Source organism: Marmota flaviventris, chromosome 3 (genome assembly GCF_047511675.1).
Source record: "Marmota flaviventris isolate mMarFla1 chromosome 3, mMarFla1.hap1, whole genome shotgun sequence".
NCBI lineage: Eukaryota > Metazoa > Chordata > Mammalia > Rodentia > Sciuridae > Marmota > Marmota flaviventris.
This window is the reverse complement of record NC_092500.1, coordinates 168,090,859-168,106,380: the sequence shown is the minus strand read 5'-3', so window position 1 is coordinate 168,106,380 and position 15,522 is coordinate 168,090,859. Positions and strand designations below refer to the sequence as shown.

At 46.0% G+C, this 15,522-nt stretch overlaps 1 long non-coding RNA gene across 1 annotated transcript; it reads right to left on the bottom strand.

Moving 5' to 3' along the window:
- Window positions 1–517: 517 nt before the first annotated feature.
- LOC139705055 (uncharacterized) lies at window positions 518–15,489 on the bottom strand. The gene is made up of 3 exons (XR_011706946.1): window positions 15,300–15,489; window positions 1,806–2,008; window positions 518–904 (listed from the first exon to the last, which is right to left on the bottom strand). It is a non-coding gene; the product is annotated as an uncharacterized lncRNA (long non-coding RNA).
- Between the last annotated feature and the right edge of the window lie 33 nt (window positions 15,490–15,522).

Below are 15,522 nucleotides of genomic sequence, written 5' to 3'. Positions count from 1 at the left end.
GCCCCTCTGCTAAGACACTTGTGTGACAGTTACTAACAGCAGGATTTCTAAAATCTAACCTTTGGAATTTGTTTCTTGAGTTGTTTTTTTTTATTATTGTTCTGCCTATGGGCTATTTAAAAATAAAGAAGCAATAATTATTCAGTGCGTTGCGGTCATGTTGGAATGATCACATGGTATCTAATACTGTTGCGTGATTGAGTGTATTTTCTGAATGATTTGTCTGAAAATTCCCAGTGAGATTGACGTCCCAAACAGAGAAGTTTATTGTCCCGGAGCGATTTCCCCTGCTTCTATTTGCCGAAAGCATTGGTCATATCATGTTCACTTTCTTCTTTGTTCTTGCAGAGGTCTACGAAAAGCTTGATTCACAGGATAATCCCTATCCCAAGTAGCAAAGATACTCCGCTTATACAGGGGGAGTCTGAAGTCATGGTCCACCTGGGTCACACACAGCAGCACCGCCGGGCCCTGTGCTCTTCCCAAAGCCTGAGTCCTAAATCAGTTGAGGGCATCCCCTTGCCCCAGCCCCATCTCTTGTCCTAGGCTTGAAGGGCCAGCACTCTAAGGCAGATCCGAGAGGACATGGACCACAGCTCCTCCCACGGGGATGGAGGAAATCAGTCCATCTGCGTGTTCCATCGCCAGTTAGGCACAGAACACGAACATGCTTCGCTCACATTTATTGTCCCATAAATATTTGCCCCGTGCACAGTATGGTCAGTTGCTGTGTGCAATCCTGACTTGGAACAGCATATGCACCCTGATGGGGGCCAAGTTCAAGTTGCCGTATCTATGCCAAGAAGCCAGAGGTCCCCTACTATGGAATATTTGCTCAGAGAAGCCTGGAGTCTCTAGATGGCAGATCCTTCAGCTTCTATTTCCCTTCAGCTTCAATCAGACTCTGTGGAGCAAGAAAAACGAGATTCTCAGAGTAGCCAGTTACTCTGTGCCGCCCTGAGGAGGTCTGTGCTGGTCTCTGTTTGAGGCACCAGTTCACGTTTTTAAGGGAACTAGGAAAACAAGTTTCTCTTGGGAGCATTAGAATGTTAGACACTGAGAACTCACTATGTCCCCCAACCTTAACAAATATAGGAGATGTGCAGCTACAGGGTGCAGGGGTGTGAGATCAGGTCTTGGAAGGCAGTTTTAAAAGAAAGGGCAGTCGAAAGTTCTGCCTCTCCCAAACTGCACCCTGAGTTTTCCCAGGAGGAATGTCAAGAGAGATTCCAAGGACAGAAAACGGGGACTGGCAGTGTGCAGGGACTGTGGCACTCCAAGGAGCAGTGTGCACCCTTGTGACTGAGGAGTCACCAGGCCAGGATTCTGGAAGAACAGGTTTAAGGGACAAGAGAAGTGGAGCTGAGGGACAGGCGAATGTCAACGCACAGCAGGGGTCCTCTAGAGTCTGGCTAACATCTGGACACTAGAACATGGGTGGGTGAACCTTTATACATCTGCAGGCCTGAGAACTAAGAGATGGTTCTCAAAGAGCCAGACTCCCTCAAGAGAGGGCCCACCAGGCTCTGCAGACCTAGTGAGCATTGAGATGGGAAGGGCCCACTACACAGCAGCATCCCCCACATCATCAACCCTGAGCCCTGGGTTAATTGGGACTTGACCAGAGACGGCATCCTGCTCTATGTCTGTCAACATCTTGGAGAGCCAGCCAGAAAGTAAAGATAAAGAATACTCCTCACCTCTGGAAGCAGAGGCAGGGGTGGGAGACTCTGCCTTTCCACGGAAAGGAAGAGAGAGAGGGGGGCGGGGTGGGGGGGAAGGAGGAGGGAAGGAGACAGACAGACCTCAGATTTGTGACAAGGAACAATAAAGGAAGTCACTTTCCTTTCCTCCCGTTAACTCCCCTTCTTCAGACTTGCAGTCAGTGTGCACGGAATTCTCAAGTTCTGCCTCTGATGTCCACACTGCTCCCATTGTACGGTGCTACCTTAGGTGGAGCGCTTGTTTTATCTGTTCTTCGTCTCATTGTCTAAATGGCTCTGAGCTCCTAGGAAGAGAACGGTGCCCTACTGTCAGAGTGCTGTTATTATTAAATGTCCCCAAAGGGAGAGCTTGAATTTGTTAATATGAAGTGGGCTGCCTTTCCTTTTGGTTAAACTGAGTAATGAAGCATGGGCCATAAGTGTTTTTAAGCTCCTTAGATATAGAGGTCATATAAATACAAAGCAATATTATTGAAATGAAACTTGTTCAGGGCGTTTGCCAAGGGACCCAGTGTGAGAATATTTTGCATGAGAAGATTAAACGAGGGAAAGCCTAATGAAGTCTTGCTGCTGGAGGTTCCGTGGGGGCCGGTTCTCAGTCCCGCTGGGTATCTGGGTGATTTAGAACAAGGAAAGCAACCAAAAAGTGGCTAACTTGGAGGAGAGTTTAAGAACCCCTCCACCCCTGCCGATGCCATTCCATGGCTTAGGAGACTTCCCAGACTCATTAGGCTAAGAATTATCAAAAGGTACCCATCGAATCCTTCAGGGTAGAAACGCTGGGTATGTGCTTGTCTTCAAAACTGACTCCTCCGAAGCACCAGGCAGAACGTTCTGGCTTTGAGAAATCACACTCCACTGCTCAAGAAGGATTATTTCAGTTTATGATCGAGTCACTTTAAGATAAATAAACTGCCTCTCACACACATGAAACGATTGTCATAGAAGGAAGGGGGTGAGTACTGGCCAGGACGGTGAGTGTCAAGGGGCTCTCTGCAGCTCTGGGAAGGCAGATTGGGCCACAGTGCTCCATCTCCCCTCCTGCCCTAAGGTCTCCCCATTCCCTGACTGTACCCTGCCACTCATGCAGCCAAGGACGGTAAGGGGACACTATGACACTTCTTCTCATGTCACCCTTGGGTCACCTGATAAGGGGAGTCAAGAATCACTATGAAGCTAAAAAAATAAAATCAAAGTAAGAAACACTTAATAAATCAGCTTATAAGCATGAAGAAGATATCCTGTAAAATAAATTAATTAAAAACAACCATCAAGCTCAAAAGTAAAATGAACGTTAGATTGGGGACGAGAAACCTGACTTCTGCCCACTCTGAACACCTTACAGGTGACTTTGAAGTGTCACCCTGCTCTTTCTGGGCCAAAACATCTGCACTTGGTGAAGCAAGAATGCTAATAGTGCCCTCCCTTCAGCATAATTGCTGTGTAAATCAAACAGCTGTACTCATGCTCTAAAACTTGTTAAGTCTTCTACAAATATAGAGTATTATTTTTGCTGAGTGTTGAAGCAAACAAAAACCATTGGATGGTCAAGTCAGAAACCTCAAATAGCCTGGGAAACACAGTTCAAATCAGTGACTCGGCCACAACCCAGTCAGCAAATCTGAACTGCTTCAGCCAAATAAATTGGTATGTGGCTTTTAAACACACAATTTCCTATTTCATCCAAAAGCAGAAGCGAATTCTGTCATCTCTCCAGAGATGTGTCCACTCCTGTCTCTTCAGCCTGCTCTAAGCTAAGAATGTCCCTCTTTTGCTTCTTTCTTAATATTATTAAATTATTTATTTTTATTATTATTAAATTATTTATTCTAATTTGTTATACATGATGGCAGAATTCAATTCATTTCCTTACACATATAGAGCACAATTTTTCAAGTCACTGATTGTACACAAAGTATTTTCACACCATTCGTGTCTTCATACATGTACTCAGGGTAATGATGTCCATCTCATTCCACCATCATTTCCACCCCTGTGCCCCTCCCTTCCCTCCCTCCTCTCTTCTTTTTTTAAAAAAAAATTTTTTATATATGACAGCAGAATGCATTACAATTTTTATTACACCTATAGAGAACAATTTTTCATATATCTGGTTGTATACAAAGTGGCAGTGTCCCCAATTCGTGTCTTCATACATGTACTTTGGATAATAATGTCCATCACATTCCATCATCACTTCTAACCCTGTGTCCCCTCCCTTCCCCTCCCACCCCTCTGCCCTATCTAGAGTTTGTCTGTCCCTCCCATGGTCCCCCTCCCTACCCCACTATGAATCAACCTCCTTATATCAGAGAAAACATTCGCCATTTGTTTTCTTTTGGGATTAGCTGATTTCACTTATATTTGATTTCACTTATATTCACTTATATTCTCCAGCGCCATCCATTTACTGCAAATGCCATGATTTTATTCTCTTTTATTGCTGAGTAATATTCCATTGTGTATATATGCCACATTTTTTTATCCATTCATCTACTGAAGTTCATCTAGGTTGGCTCCACAGTTTAGCTATTGTGAATTGTGCCACATTGATGTGGCTGTGTCCCTGTAGTATGCTGTTTTTAAGTCCTTTGGTATAGACTGAGGAGAGGGACAGCTGGGTCAGATGGTGGTTCCATTCCCAGTTTTCCAAGGACTCTCCATACTGCTTTCCATATTGGGCTGCACCAATTGCAGTCCCACCAGCAGTGTATGAGTGTGCCTTTTTCCCCACTTACGGAAGGCTAGGTAAACACCAAGTGACGTTATTTGATTCAGTGAGGTTACATCCAATTCTACTCCAACGACGTCCCCTTCCTTGACTTTGACTTCTGGCCCTGTCCAGCTGATGGGGACACTGCCACTTGAATGTCCATGCCGCCGCCTTCACAGCTCAAGCCCGGGCTGGCCACTCTGCTCCGCTCTGGCTCCCCAGGTTGCCTCCTCAGGCCATGCTGCCCTTTGCAGCTGGCCCCACGCCCCTCCCTCTCACACAGCTCCAGGTGGCAGTGGATCAGCAGGTGACACAGGATGGCATGGTGTCAGGATCCCAGGGAACCTGGTGAAATCCTGCTCAAGTTCTCTGCGGAGCAGACCCTGGTGTGGGTGTCCTGCATTCCCACGCCAAGCCCCAGGCAGGGGCTTCTCAGGCTGCACATCCAACAGCCAGGGGACCCCACCCAGCCAGCCAGGGGACCTCACCCAGCAGCCCGTGGCCCTCTTGACTTCCCGTGGTCAGAATCTGGCTCTCGCTGTGTCCTACACACAACCTGGGTAGATGGCCGGGGACATGGGGCAGTGGTTCCAACTAGGGTTGTCTTTCAAGCATTGGAGGGCAACTCACATCATGAAGACGACCCATCATCCCTCAGCTCCTCTCTCCCTCTCCTCTCCTCTCTTCCTTCTTTAATTCCCTTTCCCCCTTTTGCCTTTCCAACGTCAGGCAAGCTGGCCCAGGCTGAATGCAAAGTCAAAAAGACGTCTGGCTCTTTTAAATTTGCAATGTGGCTGAAAGACATCCCTGTTCTGTATCTTGCCCCAAATACTCCTCAGGAATTTGTCTTTAGAACAACACCATCGGTTAAGTCCCAGGAGAACATCCACTCCCGTGGGCCCTGGTGTTCCCTGTGTGACCCAGGTTTCCCTCCCGTGTGCAGAAAGCCACTGAGCTTCTTTGCTCCTCTCTCCTACCACCCACAAGACCTCCTGTTGCCGCCGCAGGTCACACCGGGTCAGGAGATGATGTCATCCCCGGGGCAGGACACTCAGCCCCGAGTCTGACAGAGGCCTTTGGACAAATGATTTCATACCCAGCAAGGGTGGCTACTTAGTTCTTCTCAATTTAAAAAGATCTTTTTCAAAGAGCAACACATTCCTTGCCTAAAATAAAGAAGGCAAAATGTTGTGAGCCAGTTTCCTCGGGAGATTAAAACGAGAGAGACAGAAGTGGCCCTTGCTATCCAAGGGAGACTGGTTTCAGGATCCCTTGACACCCAAATCTGTGTGCGGATGCTCATGTTCTTTACATAAAATGCCATAGTATTTGTATATAACCTGAGTACAACTTCCCAAATATGTTAAATTCTATCTAGCGTATTTATAGTTCTTAATACACTGTTAGTGCTATATAAATACTATAACCATATTATTTAGGGAATAATGACAAGGAAGAATATCTATACGTGTTCAGTACAAATACAGTTATTTTTCAAATATTTTCCATCCTCGGTTGACCCTGAGGATGGGGAACCCATAGATACCAGCTGTATGTATGCAAACTTATTTATGTTCCTCATCATTGAAAGCTACAAATGTGGCCACAGTTGGATGCGAAGACACGAGATAAGGGTAAAAGGGTGGGAAGGGGGGATAGACACCTCTTGGGTAGAACTCTTGGTATTGTTTCTCTGAATGAGCAGGGGATTTTCAACTTCAGCAACAAGGAGGGCAAGGACCTGGAAATCGGTGGCTCTCTGTCGCCATCCAGTGGACCTATGGCTGCATGGTAGTGAGCTTCTTGGCTGAAAAGATCCAGGGCATAAAATCCAGTCTGCATAAAATCAAGTTATCTCCTCCAAAGAATTGCTAAAGCTTCCAGAATGTCCCCTCTCCTTCCCCGGGCCCTCCCACCTCCCTCATTAGCTGCCTTTGTTTGTCTTTGAGATAAAGGGATCTTGGCGGGCCTCTCCTTGTTGACTGAAAAACTCAATACTCCAAAAGAACAGCTTTTGTGGCGCTAGGGCCAAATCTACAGTCCCCTTAATTGGTTTAAAAGATGGGGAAGAAGGCTATGGAGAGGGAATAAATGAGAACCAGGGAGAGAGTGGGCAGAGCCGGCTCCGTGTGAGTGCCAAATGGTAAATAAGCCCTCTTTATTGACTCATTTGGTCTCAGTGCCACAAAGCTTCTCTAATTGAGGGAGGAAGCAGACAAAACAGCAGTTTTAAGTGACACTCATTCTTCCTGGGAATGCTGAGGCTTGTGCTTGATCTGAAGGGCAGATAAGAGAGGTTCTCTATCGCCCTCTCAGTCTGTGGGTTAGTTAGCCCAGGTAGCTGTTCAGTTCTAATTGTCCTGCACTTTCCCGCCAAGCACACCCTGGCCACTCCTTCAGAGGGTCTCCCATGTTCTGGTTCCTGCAGCTGGTAAAGCCAAGGGACCTGGGCCTGCCTGGCTAACCACCAGTCGGCTGCTCTGGCCAGTAGTCCAGGCCACGGAGGGCTTGGGGCACCCCAGACACACTGCAGGTAGTTTCAGACTGTACCACCTGGAGTTGAGGTTGTAGGGGGGCTCCGCAAGCATTTAGGTATCTTTAAAAATTAATTTGGCCTTTAAGAAAAAGTTAGATACACTATCAAAAGTCTTACATGTCAAAATTTTGTTCACTAGGACACCAAAAAGTTGACCTCTGTTTTTTTGATGATTTGTTTTTGCATTTGTTTTGGCAAACCTGGGCCATTGCAAGACTCCTCCTGTAACATTGTAGGTGGACAGTATTTCAGCGTGGGCTGATGGTTCGATGTGACACCGACGAAAGGCCAGGGAAGAAGAGGTAGCCACCCACAGGCCAAGGAGACATCCTCTCTCCCTGCACGTGTCAGTTGTGTGGCGCCCAGAAGAGAGATGAGGAGACTCATGATAACATCACAATACAAATTGCACTGCCATTTATTGTACACTTTTGGATGCTCTTTACTCCGCTTATCTCTTAGTGATAAAGAATGCTAACAGATGTTAAATATTGGTAGTAATTCAACCTAAGTTGTTTTTTTTTTTTAATCCAACTATTTCTCTCTTGGACTCTGCATCAATGTATTTGAAGAGTATCCAGAGAGTGCAAGACAAGCTATTTATTTTAAACTGTTACCATTTGCAAATACTTTTCTGTAAGAATAAGAACTTTTCCCAACATGGTTCTACCAGAATAAAAGCACATACTCTACTAATACAGCCAGGCTAAGAGTCCTTTTTTTATATATTGATGTTTATCAGTAGGTCTCATGGAAAGCACAACAGACTTCTAATTGTCTAAAAGAGTACATAAAAGAGCCTCGGCTTTGAAGTCTGCTGTGGACTGAAAGTTCTAACCCCTAGTACCTCAGACTGTGACCACACTGGAAGAGAAAGTCTTTAAGAGGTGGCAAAGTTCAAATGAAACCAGTAGGGTGGGCCCGGATCCGGTAGGACAGAAGTCCTTATAAGAAGAGATTAGGACCCAGACACACACGGAGGGAAGACCGTGTGGGGCCAGGGTGGAGAAGGCCTCCATCTGTCAGCCAAGGGTAGAGGCCTCAAAGAAACCAGCCCTGCTGACACCTTGACCTCAGACGTCTCATCAGTGAGTTTTCTCGCGGCAGTCTGAGCAGACTAATGCAGAGTCAGAATCATTCAGGTCTGAAATTACCCACTCTACTGCCCCACAGTCTTCTCCTGGTAGCTTATGGAGATGCTATGCCCTTATAGATAGCATCTTTATAGGTGTACAACTTGATGGTTTTTAGTGTTTTTATAGAGCTGTGCGACCATCACGATACCTATATAATCTTAAGAAGGATACTCAACCATTCTGGGCCTTGATTTTTTTCACCTGTAAGTTGGGGCTGATACTTTTAATGCAGGTGTGTTTTGGGAATTCAATGACGCAGCACACCATGTGCAACAGACGTTTGTTTCCTTCCCTTTGGTCACTCTTACCACGCGGTCCTCCTGTGCTAACACTGCGTCTCACATCCTTGATGGTAGCCAGCTCAGGCTGCTCTGTCAAGGCTCCAATCCTTGAGAAGCATGGCACAGAAGCACTCCTCACCCCCTGTTCCCCCACGGCCCTGAGGGGTGATAGGGCTGGGTCCCCAGGGAGCCTTCCCCACAGTGGTAGGCAGTCCCTAAGGCCCCAGAGACCCTGCCCCCAAGTGTGTGCCCTGTGTAACCCTTCCCTTGGGTGTTCAGGTGGCACCTAGAGACCCACTAGGCACCTAGAGACCCACTTCTAATGGCCAGAACATAGCCACGTATGGGATGCCACCCTGAGACTAGGTAACAGCGGGGGCTTTCTGAGTTGCTCGATGCCAGCTGCCACACTGCAAGCTGCCCTCTGGAGAGGGCCCTATAAAAACACTAAAAATCATCAAGTTGTACACCTAAAAAGACACTATCTATAATAAGTGCATAGCATCTCCATAAGCTACCAGGAGAAGAAGACCATGGGGCAGTAGAGTGGGTAATTTCAGACCTGATTGATTCTGACTCTGTATTCTGACTCTTGTTGCTCCCTGTGGCTGGCAGCCCTGTGTGTGGTGAGCATGGAGGGGGCTTCAGCCACAGACTGTGCCTTGATTGCTACATGTGAGGCTTGAGCCAGAGGCCCCTGCTAAGCCGTGTGAGGAGGCCCAACTCACAGAAACTATAGAACAGCACATATTTGTTTTAGGCTGCTGAGTTTTGGGGTGCTTTGTTACACAGCACTAGATAACCAAGGCACCTACCTCCTAGTACTCTAGAAGGAACAGGATCAAAACCAGTCTGACCACTTTTAAAAAGCCCCTACCCTGCTCAGTCCCAGCACAATGTAAAGAGTCAGATAACTAACAAGGAACCTTAGCCTGCACTTGGTCTGTGAGAATTTGCTAAGATTGTAGTTGCTTATGGTTTCCACCTGTTTTTCCCATGCTCTGCAAAAGCCTAACAGTTTGTGCATCCTATATGTCCCTGGAAGGGTTCTCTACCCCTCCCACCCCAGAATTCAGCTCAGTAGCCTCATGACCTCTGATCCTCAATGGATGCCCCTAAAAAAGTTATGTTTCTGTAGATTGCCCAGTTTTGCTCATTGTTAGGATGGAAGCGATATTCCCTTGTTGCTCTCTGCATCTGAAGTGGAAGCAGAGCCCCAGACTGGGCTAGAGCTTGTATCTCTCCCTTCCTTTCCTCTGACCAGATGCCGGGGCACAGGCCCCAAGAAGCCTACATGGTCAAAACAAGGAGGATTTGCACTGTGAGTCCCAGGTCCGTAGCTGACCAGCCTCACTGTCGTCCCTAAAGGCAGATGTACCTGCAGGCCGAGCAGGGGAAGAAGGTTAGCGCAGCAATGGGGTTTGAAGACCATCCTTAAAACATCTCATCCACTACTTGCAAGTCCAACCATTAATGTCAGTAATGACTTTGATAGCAAATCTGTAAAAGCCAGGCCAACAAGAGAAAATCATCCATGTGGGATTAGGAGGCTTGGCTTTTGGTCAATTACCCGCCAAGTGGGCATCTTGAACAATCCACTCTGTCAGTTTCCTCATATTGAAGAGGTTCCTAGATGATACTTCTTGTGACAATGTAAAAGTTAAATTCCAAATTTAATTTGTTGGGAAGAGACTTCTTTTCTCCTCTAAACTCCTTTGGAAGAGTCTGGGGTTCCTTTGCTCAGAACTGGAGGGTCAAGGAGAGCTACAGTAACTATTATTCTTTGTCTCTACACTTTTGTTTGTTTGTTTGTTTATACAATTTCCCTGCTCCCCCTTCCCCAGCATGCACACCCAAGCTACCAGGGTGGACACGTGGACACCCCTGGGCAGGTCAATCTTAATACTTTAATCCCTCAGTGAACAGTATTTGTTCCAAGAGTTAGACAGAGGAGAGTCCTTTTCTTGCATTACTATAAAGATTCTGGAGAAGGTGCATCCTGTGGTGTTTGCCAAGTGCATTTGGGGATGCTGGTACCCGGCAGGGGAGTCTTTCTAAAGAATAAAGCCAAGATGAAGACAGAGGAAGGAAAGAGAGTGGGGACAACTGGGGGGCTGTGTCCCAGGGAACTTCTAAGGAATTTCTGAGGCTTCACTAGATTCTATCAGCAACCTTGATACCTCTCCCAGGCATGCAAGCCCATGAACAAGGCTGGCTTGAGGTGAACATCTACGACTCACAACCACCCAGAGAAGGAAAGGGCATGGGAGTAATTCTAAGTGGTTCATAGGATGGAGCTCAGAATGAAAGGCTCAGAAACGATGGATCCCCCAGGTGGGGATTCCAGGGATCCAAGGACAGGTTCCAAACTAGATTCCTTTCAAAATGCACATGGCCATAATCACCAACTACTCAGGAGGTGGAGAAAGGGCTTGAGGCTCATCTTGTGGAAGATCCTTGTCAAACTCTCAGGAATCCGGGTGACCTGGTCCTGGTTTATTTCAAGCTGTATTTGGGAAAATCTATTGATACAACACCCTGTATCAATTGAAATGACTGGAAACCTGTGGAGGTGGCCTTTGCTTTTGGAGTGCAGTGTGGCTCTGGAGACAATGTCATTGATTGGACTGTCATGTAACTAGTCTGGCCAGCAGTGTATTCAGAGCAGTGGCATTGTGTTAGAGGGGAAGGCATGGGTGTTGGAAAAGCACTAAATTGGAGCCACACTCTCACCCAATCCCCACCGTGTGCAGGGGTGAAGGGTGTCACCTCAGATTTGGAGCCATGAGACACGAACAGCTCCCATGTGGATAGAGCCAATTGCCTTGGCCTTTGTTTCATTAGGACCAAGCCGTCGCCAGCTGAATCAATCATGGAAAGTAACATTTGTGTATGTCACACATTTTCCCCAGACATTTAACCCGAGGTTGAAAGGGAAGTTATGTTAACAGTATTAAGCCATGTTTTGCGGGATTTGTCCACCCTACCTGCTTCACCAGAATATCCAACCCCCTAACAAATTCCCCAACTTTGCATCTCAGGAGGGGATTTTGCAATGCGCAGAAACAAAGCCTAACAGTCTCAGCATGGTGCCCACTTCCTTACACCTTCTTCATCCGCTAATCTTCTACCCCTTATTGCCACAAAAAGGGAACTGTCATGGTGTCCTTCAGTGGCAGGAAAACTCTCCCCCTAACTCCAAACACCCACCTACAGGAACCACCTGACCACCGGCATTTGCCCCTGAGTACACCAACTAGGGAAGTCACCCTTTGCTAGAGAGTGCCACAAGTCCTTGAACTCCAGAGTCAGTCTTAGGTTCAAGTTCAAATCTTTTGTACCAAGGCCCTTTGGTTTTCTAGGGCTCTGTTAGGAACTGTTTTATACCTTATTTCGTATAATCTCTATGATTAAACTCTCACAGCTATGATATTGGAAACAAAAAAACATTGCTTTAGCTTTTGTTTTCCAAGTAATATATTCATTGTTAAAAACAAACAAACAAAAAAAACTCTGAGCCGAAGATGTTTTTAAAATGCCTATAATTCCTTCACCTAGAGAAGACCTTTTCAAAATTTTAATATCTACGATATATATTTTTCCTACCAGCTTATTCTACACATATGTAATTTATAACATCATAATTTAAAAGCTCCTTTTTTCTTTATAATAGGGAAAGCTTTTCCAAACTATGAAGTATGTCTCGTATGTGTTATGGTTGCATGAAGTTCCATCAAATACCATACAGCCTGACATGGTAACCCATTCTCTGTTGTAAGGGATTTAATTATAAAAATGCTTTGGTAAACATTCTAACAGCAAAATCCTTGCACATATCCATGATTAGTTTTTTTCAGATTAATGCCTACAAAGTAGAGTTTCTGGGTAAAATTTATAAGACTTTTCTTCTGCATTGTCAAATAACCCTCTTAAAAAGTCACGGCAACTCACACAACCACAAGCAGAATAAAAATGCTAATTTCCCTGTAACGCTGCCAGTATTTTATTTTCATCTTTGCCAATTTTTTGGAAGAAAGATTAACTTTCAGTTGTTTAAAATGTGCAATATTTAACATTTAACAGGGACCTTAAATAATATTTCATGTATTTATAGGCCATTTAGTTTCTTCTTATGTAACTTGATATTTTTCTATTAAGTTCATCATTTTCTTGTGGAACCCTAAATGCCTCTGATGAACTCTTCCCTATGTATTTATTAACATCTTGGGGTTAACTCTTCCACTGGCACCAAAAATACTGCCCCCCAGTTTGCCTTTTAATGTCATTTAGTATTTGATATATACTTAAATTTTCATGATCAATTTTTAGGGATTCAAATCACTCCGTCTTTTTCTTTATGGTTTTTGTACTTTCATGCACACCTACAGAGGTTTTCCTAGATTGTTAAAAATAAATCATCCTTTAGAAATGTACTTTTAGTTTCCCATTCCAATCTGGGCTTTGGGCATGGTCTGAAGCAGAAATCTCCCTTTGTTGAACGTCTTCTCTTTCCAGTGACTTGCAGGGCTAGTGTCACCCTCCAGGGAATTGGGCCCTATTTTAAGTCAGCCTCCTGGATGGGCACACAGAACCCTCCATTCTGCCTCCTGCCTCTCCGTGTATCCCCCTGTCCCCTGGGAAAGCCATCTCCTTTCTACGTAGAATGAGAACCTGTCACCGGTTTTTAGATCTCCTTAAAAGCAAAGGGTCAAAGTAATGATTGACCATGGGCTTCGCTGCAGATTTGGATATTTTTAAATCAAAGAGTATCATTTCAAAGGAACTCTTTCTCAAGTAATGGACTTTAATCCTGGTGTTTTTGTTACTATTAGCCATTAGCCACTGGGGGGAGGGGAATTCCTGGGAGAACCTTGCCTCTCCTTTGATTAACCCTTGTGCTACAGGGAGATCCTGGGCAAGGACGGTGGGAGCTGCCCAGCACAGTCCGTGTGAGCGAGTATGGGCAGCAGGGGGAGTGCCCTAACCATCAGGCCACGTCATCTGCTGCTGCTCCTTTAACATGGGAGAGTAAGAATCCACTTACACCATGGCGAAGTGTAAATAGGCCTTTGACCCTACGCCAAGACCTCTCTATCACTCACTGTTCTGAATCTGTTTCTGGTCAACTCAGTTGGCCCGAATGCAGCTCTAATGAGGCTGAGGTCAGGGGTTCAATACCAGTGTGGTCTAATTACCAATAAGTCAACTGTTTCAGGCCACAGCTCGTACTTCTAAACCAAGCCAGCCATTCTGCATATGCCCAGCTTTGGTCGCCCAGGGGACAAGGTGAGAGACCATAAATAAATTAGGGCAAACCCCACCATGCTGGGACGTGCACTCCATGCCCAGTTGTTGGAGGGTCAGCAGCCGGGCTTGGACCTGAGCAAAAAGAGCACGCTTCTACACGGGCACTACGGCCGCCCCTCAGTAATTGGCGCACACTCCACCCCATCCTGTGGAGAAGCTGCCAAACCCCCCTCTCAAAGGGCTTATTATTCTAATTTAGAGGACAGCGGTTGCAGGGAGGGGTACAGGGCCTTAATGGGAATGTTTTCCGTTACCCTTGATGTCCAGGGGAACTCGATCAAAAAATTAAACAGAGATGTCACAGTCCTTTTTAATTTCATTATGAAGTACACAAGTACCTGTTAAAGATGATTTGGAGAGCCAACAAATACTCAGCGAATATCAAAAATATTCAGATGGTCAACATTTGAATATTTGCAGCCAATATTCAAAAAAAGCAAATATCTCTACATAATCAGAGATTCTCTTCTTTAGGCTGAATACATTTTCACAAACACTTTAACGTATTGCACAAATTGCACTGAGAAGGGAAGTAAACAGCTTTAGATAAAGTGAAAACCACCCACCGTCTCGAACAAAGTGACTCTTTCACATTTTCCCCAGAAACTTCCAGCCCTGATGCACAGAAGCACTGCATTGGGAGCGGGCCCCTCGTAAGCACAGGGGTCCTCCAGGGCACTCACCCACCAATCTGACAGGAGGTGCATAATTAAACTCCCCCAGCAAGTGGGAGACCGCTCGGGAGTCCTGAGACCACTCACCCTTCACACAACCGAGAATGTTCCAACCCTGAGTATCCACCATGGTGTCATTTGGAAAACATCAAGAGGCCACCGATTCTGCCCGCCCTGTGCGTGTGCACACAGAGGAACCGGCGCTCCCCTTTGGAACCTACTGTAATTTCTCATGGAAACACTTTGTGAAAAGCCAGTCGTATATCGTAGCCCCTAAGTATGAAACCACGGGTCCCTCCAACCACACAAAACAGCTGTGCCCTCAAAGGAAAGGTCATCTGCCACAGTCGTGTTTCTTTTTACTTTTAAAGAAATGTCAGGCCATGTTTTATGTGGTCCTTCTGACAGGGTGCTGTTTATTGTATCACCAAGCTGCCATAACTTCAGGATGAGGAAACTGCCATTATTTGGAGAGTATATATCTTTCTGACTTGCAGGAAAGATGAAAATTAAGAACGGCCCTCTTTCCAAGTGGGTATAAGTATTCTTTGACAGTCTCCTACAATATTTCAAACATCTTCGTCAGACCCATAAAACCCGATGCTCGCCTCGCTTGGCCCGGCCGAGGCTGTGCTGGAGTGAGGACATTTATCGCAAATATGGTGCCAATACTGCCCTAGGCGGACGTTTTGATCAAGGACTTTAAGCCAGCTTGCTTGGTGCCCCCAAGGACACGGAGGCATACGTAAAGAAGTCACACTACATTAGGAAATAATAACGAAAGCTAATGTTTATCAGCTGCCGGTCCCGTGTTCAGCACTGTACATGCATTATCTCAATTTGTCCTCGCGTCTTTAAGGGTAGTCCCCGTTAGTATCCCCATGTTGCAGATAAGAAAACTAAGATACAAAGAAATCTAGTAACTTGCCTGGAGATCACACATCTAGAAAGTGAGGGCGTTAGGATTCAGATCCAGAGGAGTCACTCAGAGCCACATGTGATCGGCACGCATGGATCACGAGGTGTCCCCCAGGCACCGTGGTCCCCCGTAACAATGACCTCCTCCTCATGTGTTGCTGTAGCTCTCTAAACTGCACCCAGGGGGATGAGCACCCTCCCCGCTGGAACGCAGCAGCCGCTGGCATTTGACA